The following is a 10,352-nucleotide window of genomic DNA, read 5'->3' as shown; positions in this document are numbered from 1 at the left end:
TGTTTTGGGTATGTCAAGACCCAGCGTATGGCCATAGGATGGGTGACTGAGATGGGATGGAGGAGAAGGTTGCTGGAAATGAGAAGGTCCTATAACTCAATGACCAGGATCTTAGATTGGCTGTATGTGAGAATGTTGAGGTCACTAGGATGGTGAGGGGAGGGGAATTATGTGAGCGAGTTGCCAAAATGTGATGGAAGAAGGCAGTGGGGAGGGGACAACAGGGTCAAAGCTGAATTACCTCTCTCCTGAACTCCATTCTTGAATTTTCAGCTGTTTAACAAATATCTCCACTTGGATGTCTAAAAGATACCTTCAGCTTGACAATGTGGCCAAGCATGGAAACAGAGGGACTAGAAAATATGGCATTTGTTTCTGGGCACATAGTTCTTCTAAAAATAAACTTGGGGTTCTATTACAAAAAAGTGGGGAAATGGATTTCGTTAGGCAACAAATGTTCTCTTCCACATTGTGTAATGCTCACATGTTAATAGACATTACAACAGTGAAAATTCAGATAGCCTCAAAATTAAGGAGAATATCCAGAAAATATAAAGCATTCTGACAATTCAAAAGAAAAAGAAAAATGACCTAATTAAAAAGTGAGGAAAGGACTTGAATAGACATTTCTCCAAAGAAGATATCCAAATGGCCAAACAGCCCATGAAAAGATACTCTTTTAATAAAGGTAATCTTTTAATAAAGTACTGGCAAACTCTTAAAAAGTTTGGCTGTGAAGGGAAGGAAAAAAATGGGATGGAGCTGGAGAGAAAATGGGACTAAGAGATTTTTTTTTGTTTGCTTATTATGTTTTTGTCTTTTAGATAAGATAGACTTGTGAATGCTTAGACATTAGGGAAATGCAAATCAAAAGCATATTGAAATGCCACTGCACACCCACTAGGATGGCTATAATTTTTAAAAAGGGAAAATAACGATTGTTGGCAAAGATGTGGAGAAATTAGAACACTTGTACATTGCAAGTGGGAATGTAAAACTTGTTCAGCTGCTGTGGAAAACAATTTGGCAGTTCCTCAAAAAGTAAACATAGAATTACCATGTGACTCAGTATTTCAACCTCTAGGTATGTATCTAAAACAACTGAAAATAGGTGCTCAAAAAAGTCCTTGTACACAAATACTCATAACACTACTATTCATAGTAGCCAAAGATGAAAACAACCCAAACATCCATAAACAGATGAATGAATAAACAAATTATGGCATATCCATACAGTGGAATATTATTTGGCTATAAAAAGGAATGAAGGTCTACACATATGTGCTGTAATGTGGATGAACCTTGAAAACATTATGCTAAGTGGAAGATGTCAGACATTAAAGGTCACATTTTATGATTCCATTCATATGAAATGTCAAGAATAGGTAAATCCATAGAAACAGAATGCAGATTCATGGTTGCCAGAGATTTGGGGGAGGAGAGAATGGAGAGTAACTGCTTAGTGGGTACACGTTTTCATTTTGAAGTGATGAAAATGTTTTGGAACTAAATAGAGGTGGTGGTTGCTCAAAAAATGTGAATATACTGAATGCCACTGAATTGTTCACTGTAAAACAGTTAATTTTGTGTTATGTGAATTTTACCTCAATTTTTTAAAAAAGGGAAAGAGTTGTAGTATTAGGAATGATAGAAAAGTCATTTATCAAGGTACTAGCAAATTTTTTAACTGAGAAAATCAACACAGGATTATATGTGTGTTTTCACTATGACAGTAATTCAAACACAGCACAAAGTGTAAGTACCAAATTTCTTTTCTGCTATTTAAACACAAATCTATGTTAAGAAAACAGTCATGTGCTTTTTGACAGCTCAATAATGTAGAATTTTTCCCCATCACCATCCCGAAGAATAAAGAGAAAGAGGAAGCAGAGGAGGTAGAGGAGGAGGGGGAGGAGAAGAAAGAGAAACAGAGAGAAAGACAAGGAAGAAGTAAGAGAAAAGTTGGTTTCCCGTCTAAGTGTAACGTACTAAGAAACAGATTTTCTCCCTTGCTACCCACCCTGCCTGTATGAGAAAGAAAAACTGTGTTCTGAAGGACAATGATTTCTATCCTAGAATTCTATACCCAGCCAAATTATCCATGAAATGTGAGGATAGAATGTAGACATTCCCAGATTTGTAAGCTCTCATAATTTTCTCTTGTTTGCCCCTTTCTCAGAAAGTGAATGGAGCATGAGGGAGAAAGCTATGAAAAAGGAATTTATGGAAACTTTTGCCAGGAAGGAGGCAAAAGGAGGGGCTCGTGCAGCAGCTTCCAGCAGATCTAGAGAGGGATCTCAATCGCAGTCAGAGCAGGAGAAGAGAACCGTAGAGTGGGGGAATGTCACCAAGAAAAAAAAGTTGATAGGTTACCTGATGTGTTGGAATCTGCTGAGAGATTTCTATTCCTGTCAGAGATTTTGTGGATCGACTGGTGATAAACACATAGAAAACGAAGTGTGCCAATTTGTTGAACAGATGGGACCTATGGGGTGTAGGCAGAAAACAAATTTATTCCTGGATGCAAAGTTTATTCTTTGCATGTTCAGATTGTCTCTGGGAAGCCAGTTCTCCCCTCATACCCTTGAATGAAGTCTAGGGAAAATCTCATGACTTTTTCAGTCACTCTTAGGTCATCAAACTCTCTCCATCACTTAAAACTCCCAAACAGTCTCAGTTCAGTAATTTAAAAGTCCACTCTTAGTGGGGAGAGTATAGCTTAAGTGGTAGAGCACAGGCTTAGCATGCATGAGGTCCTGGGTTCAATCCCCAGTAGTTCTTCTAAAACTAAATAAATAAACCTAATTACCACCCCCCCAGATTTGTTTAAAAAGAAGTCCACTCTTCTGCATTAAGCTGAATCACATGAAATTGCCATTTTTGTGAGCATAAATGGTTGCATATTCATTTGATTCACTCTAATGAGTCAAAACTTACAAATTTATTTAAAATAAAATCATTTCCCCTTCTGCTGCTTTGGGCTGGTCACCTGAGATGCAAAGGGGAGGCCTAGTGGGCTTCTCTAGTTCCCCACCCAGGCCTTCCACCAGCCTTCTCCACTCAGGAGTCTGCCTCTGGTTCCTCCAGGAGAGAGGGGGGCCATGGAGGCAGAAGAAAAGAGGCAGTGTGGGCACCCTCCGACCTCAGCAGGTGTTCGCAATGGACTCTACCTCTTCCAGGATGCTTTTGGCATTTGTGTTGCTTCAGAGTTACTCCTCCACCCTCTCCCATCTCACCCCCATCCCCCCCCATGGGTGGGGCCTCGGTCAACCTGAAGAGCCCTTGATTTGATGACTGCTTACAATTCTGCCTTCAGCCCCCAGGCATCCAGCCTTTTTTGTTGGGTCACCTCACACCACAGGGCAAACCTCTTAGGCAAGATCCAAGCCAGTGTTTCCCCAGCACAGCCCAGTCGGGTCCTCAGGACACTGTCACGCACCCTTGAACACCACCTCCTCTTCTCTCTGCCACTATCAAAGCAGCTGGCCAGCCGCAGTGCCTTTCATGTACACCTCTCAGGCGTGAGTCAGACACCACTTACTGCGTCACCTGAGCTCCCAGAGACACAGCAAGCTCTTCAAGAGGCCTGGCTGAAGTGCCTCTCTTTAGGCTTGAAGTAAAAAAAAAGCATCCTCCTCCTCCCCGTCCCACAAATGGGCAAAGGTATCGTCACATCTCCTCAGTAGCTCTCTCGGGAGATATTCTTTAATCTCTGGAAATTTCAGCCTCAGCCCTTTTATGCTCTTGAATAGGAAAGGAACCAAAGATAACAAAATCAGTTTTCTTTTTTTTTTAATTTAGTAGATTTAATTTACTTTGTTTTTTAGAGCAGTTTTAGATCCACAGCAAAATTGAGCAGAAGGTACCGAGATTTTCCACGTATGCTCTGCTCCCACACATACACAGGCGCCTCCACTATCATTATCCCTCACCAGAGTGGTACATTCGTTACAATCAGGAACCTGTATTGACCCATCATTGTCACTCAAAGTCCATAGTTTACATTAAGGGTCACTCTTGGTGATAAATACTCTATAGGTTTGGACAAATGTATAGTGACATGGATCCACCATTATAGTGTCAAGTAGGATAGTTTCACTGTCCTAAAAATCCTCTGTGCTCTGCCTAGTCAGCCTTCCCTCCCCTGAAGCCCCTGGCGACCGCTGACCTTCATCTAACCGTCTCCATAGTTTTTTTTTGCCTTTTCTGGAATGTCATATAGTTGGAATCATACAGTAAGTAGCCTTTTCAGATTGGCTTTTTTTCACTTAGTAATATGCATTTAAATTTCCTTCAGGTCTTTTCTTGGCTTGATAGCTCATTTCTCATTTCTTTTTAGTGTGGAATAGTATTTCATTTTGTGAAGGTACCACAGTTTATCCCTTCACCTACTGAAGGACATCCTGATTGCTTCCAAGTTTTGGCAATTATGAATAAAGTTGCTGTAACCAGTTTTTAATCACCTCTTTTACAAGTCCCGCCTAGGTAAACTTACTTTGGAATGGGGAAGCATCCGCTGAAACTGAGACTGAAATAGTTCCCTATTAACATCCTGTTACACAAGAAAATGAAAAACCAAGGCAACTAAGAACTTCAGGGAGAGAAATTTAGGTAAGAAATGAAATTTAACCATAATGCTCTACACACTCAGTGGTGAATGCTACTTATACAGCCTTAATAATGTAAATATTGATTGAATCTAGAATTACGGTATAAACATATTGGAAGGAGGAGAGAAGGGGAAATTTGTGTGTTGGAGTCGGTGGAAACAGAACTAAGAGAACAAAATTCTCATATACCATAGTAAGCAACAGAAGAAGTCTAAATGGAAGAATCCAGAATTATCTGTACAGGCATATCCATTTAGAAATATGAAGGAAGAAACCAAAAGAGCTGTGAGAGTTCAAAGTGAGTGGGCGGGGCTGTTGTCTTTCATGATAAGCTTCTTAAAACTACTTGACTCTATAAACTATGAACACATAATATTTAAGAAATTCAATTTTAAAGAATTGTAGTAGAACAGAAATTATCTAGAGACTAGGTAATATTTGAATATAACAAAAGCACTTGTGCTCTTCATGAGAAATAATTTGCACAACGCCAAAAGTTATTTTGCCTGACCAAAAATGTTTCTAATGTTACAGAGAAAATTATTCCCTTTAGCCTTCTGCCTCCAGTATGATATGAAAATACACCCTCCTATTTCCAAATAACCTTGGGTTAAGCAATGAATTCTCCTGCAGGATCAGTTTAAACTCATCATGAGGGCTTTGTTTTTCCCACTGGGTTACTTGGTATTAAATTTGAGAGCTAACCAGGTCAGCTAAGCCAGCAGGGGCCACTTTGTTGACCTAGAACTAACTAACTCATGATCACTACTTCTCACCACTCACCCGGAGTCCATAACATCCCTATAACAAAACCCTATGAAAATTTTTTAGGACAATGGGCAAGAGAAAAAGACCAAGAGAGAAAAACAGAGATAAGCTCTTCACGTAACCTCCATGAGGACAGGAGCCTGTCTTGTTCATTTCAGTATTCTCAGTGTCTGGCACATTGTTAATGCTCAGTAAATATCTAAGACTCTATGGAATAAATAAATCATTGAGTGACTGTGACCCCCCCGACTTTCCCAAAGTCTACGTGCACTGGGATAAAGTTACACTGGGATGTAAGTTATATCTACAGTTCATAGACCTCTAAAAATCAACAGGTAAGATAGTCTTTGATAAGGGCACCTCAGGAATGTTTGGTGAAACAGCCAATTACAAATACTGGGATCGTAAGATCTACCAAGCGTATGAGGAGATACAAAAGACTGCTGACAGTAGTAGTGCTTGCAATAGCAAGAAATGGCACTAACCAAAATGTCCCTCAGTGGAAGCCTGGGTAAATACAAGATGGTATGCTCATTTGGTGGCATGCTCCCTACAGTAGTGAAAGTAAACCAACTAAAGCTCTGTAGGGGGAGGGTATGGCTCAGTGGTAGAGCACACGCTTAGCATGCATGAGGTCCTGGGTTCAATCCCCAGTACTTCTGTTAAAACAATAAATAAACAAACGTAATTACCACCCCCAAAACAAAATTTTAAATATATTACTTTAAAGCTCTGTAGCTAAATATGGATGAACTACCCAAAGATGGAATGTTGAGGGGAAAAAAGCAAGTCATACAAGAATTCAAATAGTATCATGCCATTTATTTAAACTTTTAAAATATACAAGATAATATTATTTTAGGAAGCCTTTATTTGCAGTGTAAGTATAAAAATGCATGGAAATAATAAATACCAAATATTGAATGAATGAATGACTATACTTTTTAAAAGTACCAGCCCCCAAATGAAGATGTTTTCTTTAAAAAATAAGGCATTTTATTTACATTTAGTAGGTAATTATATATGCACATTAAAGAATACTAAAAGGTATTTTTAATATTTTTCCCACTTCATCCCTCGCTATTCAGTCCTTCTCTCCAGAGGCAAATACTGTTATCACTTTTTTTTTTATGTCTCATTCCAGACCTCTGGAATCCAGAGGTGGTCTCTTCATTAACAAACATATGTGTTCTGTAGCTACCACAAAATTTCTGGCTGTTTTTTCTTGATTAGTTTGGCTAAAGATTTATCAATTTTATTGATTTTTTTCACCCAAAGAACTAGCTTTTTGTGGGGAGGGTATAGCTCAGCAGTGGAGTGCATGCTTAGCACGCACTTAGTAAGGTCCTAGGTTCAATCCCCAGTGCCTCTATTAAAAAAATAAGTAAACCTAATTACCTCCCCCTGGCTAAAAAAAGTAAAAGAAAAGAACTAGCTTTTTGTTTCATGGATTTTCTCTACTGTTTTTCTGCTTTCAAATTTTATTGATGTCTGCTCTTTATTCTTTCCTTCTGCTTGCTTTGGGTTTAATCTTCTTTTTCTAGTTTCTTAAGGTAGAGACTTAAGAAAGTTTCTTAAGAGACTTGATTTGAGACTTTTCTGTTTTTCTAATGTGAGCATTTTAATGCTACAAATTTCCCTCCAAGTATTGCTTTAATTGCATCCCCCAAATTTTGATATGTAATTTTGTTTTTATTCAATTCACAATACTTTTACATTTCTCAGCCCTGCAAGAAGCAAATTTACCAACTAGAGTGCAGTGTTTACATGCAGTTCTTTTTGCCTTTAGCTTTACAGTTTCCAGTCAAAGCACCGTTTTCCAAAGTTAATTAGGTCAGCTCCTTTTTCCCCCCTGCCCCATCAGTGAGATTCATTTGTTAATAGTCTTCATTTCATCTTGGAATCTTTGCTGATTTTTTAAACATTTCCATCCAGTAAAGTTTACTCTGTAATGGTTTTGAAAAATAGAGAGTAATGTATCTACCACTTCGTTAGCATGCAGACCAGATCAGTCACCTACAATACCTAAAAATTCTTCTGTGTAGCCTTTTGGTCAACTACCTCCCCCTCCCCCAACCCTCGCAACCACTGATCTGTCTTCTGTCCCTGTAATTCTGCTTTTTTCAGAATGTCATAAACATGGAATAAAAACTAGGTAGGCTTCTGGGTTTTGTTTTTGCACCTAGAGAGATGCAAGATTCATCTGTGTTATTCCGCAAACTTGGCTCCTTTTCCTTGTTATTTCTGAGTAGTGTTCCACTGCGTAGATGTACCACCTTTTGTTTACCTGTTCACCTGTTGCAGGACATCTTGGTTTTCCGAGGCTAGGCTGTTATGAATAAAGCTCCTGTAAAACATCGGTGTGAGATTTTAATGTGAAGATAAATTTTCAATTCACTTGTGTAAATACCTAGGACTAGGATTGTTGGATTGTGTGGCATGTGTATGTTTAACTTTATAAGAAACTGCCACATTATCTTCCCAAGTGGCTGTACAGTTTTGCATTCCTGTCAGCAATGAATAAGCATTCCTGTTGCTCTGCATTCTATTTGGTGTTGTAAGGTGTGTAATGGCATCTCATTTTGTGTGTGTGTGTATGTGTGTGTGTGTGTTTTATTTGCATTTCCCTAATGACATCTTTTCCTATGTTTTTTTGACACCATTATCCCTATAACTTCTTTGGTGAAGTGTCTATTCAGTTCTTATGACCATTTTTTTCTTTGGGTTATTTGTTTCCTTATTGTTGAGTTTTAAGTGTCCTTGTGTACTCTGGACACAAATCCTTTATCAGATATGTAATTTGCAAATTCTTTCTTCCAAGTCTGTGTCTTTTTTCATTCTCTTTATAGTGCCTTTTCTCATTCCTTTTTTTTAAAAAAAAAATGCTGATTATTATTCCATTGTATGAATTTGTCATAATTCATTTAGCCACTCTTTGGTTGATGGACATTGATATTATTTCCAAACTTTTACTATTACAATCTGTTTTTCCTTGAATTCATATTGTTATTTCTAAGAACAATTTGTTTTTCCTTTCCCATGAACTGTTTGCTGCTATCTTTATCCATTTTTTATTGAGTTGTTAATCTTTTTGTTATTCATATAAACTCTTTTGTTTTCCCCCTTATTGAGATATAGTTGACATAGAGCACTGTGTAAGTTTAAGGTGTACAACATAGTGGTTTGACGTACATAGACATCATGGAGCAATTACCACAATAGGTTTAGTGAGCATCCATCATTTCATATTGATACATTAAAGAAATAGGAAAAAAAATCTTTTTTGTGATGAGGGCTCAGATTTAATCTCTTAACAACTTTCATTTATAATGTACAGCAGTGTTAACCATCTTTATCATGTTGTACATTATATCCCTCATACTTACTTATCTTATAATTAACTGAAAGTCTGTACCTTTTGACCACCTTCATCTAATTTCCCTCCCCCAACTTCTTAGGTCCTCTTTATGTGTTATGAAATTTGCCTTTTCTGTGATTCAGATGCAATTTTTTTCCACTTTGTCATTTGTCTTTTTATTTCCCATGATTATATTTTATATTTTCATGAAGCTAAATGATTCTGTATCGAACTTTTCCTCTAAGGCTTCTGAATTTTGTGTTACAGTTAAAAGAATCTTCTCCACTTCAGGGTTATAAAAGAATTCTCCCAGGGATTCTTCTGGTACCTTTATGGTTTCCTTCTTTCCATTTGAATCTTTGCTCCTTTTTGCATTTTTCCAGGTATAAGGGATGAAGTACGGATTTAATTCTGTTTTTTTCTTGCAGAGGCTAGTTGTCCCAAATCACTTACTGAATGAAGTCCATGTTAACCAATTTGAAATACCACCTTTAATACTAAATGCTTACATGTGTTTGGGTCTATTTGGGAATTTATTTTCTTTTCCGCTGATTTGTGGAACTAATTAGGTGCTAGTACCTAATAGTTGTAATTAGTAAGGCTTTATAATACGTTCACTACGTGGTCAGGCATTTTCAGAAATGTTTTCTTGTTAATTTTTCCGTAAGAATTTTAGACATGGCTCATCCAGTTCCGAAACAAAATCCTGTTTGTTTTTCTTGGGATCTCATTAAATGTCTTGATTAAATCTCATTAAATGTTTGGTAGCTTAATGATGTGGATTCTTGCTAGCTAAGAACATAGCTTATATTTCTATTTGTTCAAGTTTTTTCTGTGTCTTTCTGTGGAATTAAAATTTTTTCTTCACATAGATTGTGCATTTTTATTGGAAAGTTATTCCTAGGAATTTTAAAAATTTCTTTGTAAATGGGATCTTCCACCATATCCTCTAACAGTTGGCTCCCTGAAGATTTCTGAAATAGCCCTAGAAGATCGGTCTACCTCAAATAATCCCATGGATTACTCATCTAGACTAGCAGGTCGTTCTCAACTTGTTTCCCCTTGCAACATATACTGTAGGTGACCTTGACATACAGCATTCGGTCCTACAGGTGTTCCTTGTTTTTTAGAGACTCCAGCAGAGAAAGAGAGGCTGTGGTTCTTCAGTAGTTGACGGAAATTTATGTGTACCAGATACTGTGTTAAGGGTCAGGGATACATACCATGGTGACCAAGACATGGTCCAAGAGTTCCTGCTCTCATGAAAGTTGATCACATAGTCCTAGCCAGACAGAGCAAACTCAGCAAATAATCGAATAATTATAAGGGTGCAAAGTTCTGCTAAGGGGCTATGAGATTGGAGCAGAGATAATTGCCAGGTGTTAACATCCATTAACATCCACACCCAAGTCTTCAGTTACCTCCCAGATGCTACTCACTCACACATTGCATCTCTGGTCCTGAGTTTCCTCTAAACTGGAGACCTGCCATTTCCACTTCCCCATGAGGAGGTAGAGTCTCATTCCCCTACTCTTGGATCTAGACTTGTAGCCAGTAAACAACAGTGAATGTGGCTCTATATGACAACAAAGGCTAGGTCACATTAGGCAATGCAG

The sequence above is a fragment of the Camelus bactrianus genome, chromosome 19 (assembly GCF_048773025.1).
Source record: "Camelus bactrianus isolate YW-2024 breed Bactrian camel chromosome 19, ASM4877302v1, whole genome shotgun sequence".
In the NCBI taxonomy this organism is placed as follows: domain Eukaryota; kingdom Metazoa; phylum Chordata; class Mammalia; order Artiodactyla; family Camelidae; genus Camelus; species Camelus bactrianus.
Note: the sequence above shows the minus strand (reverse complement) of the source record.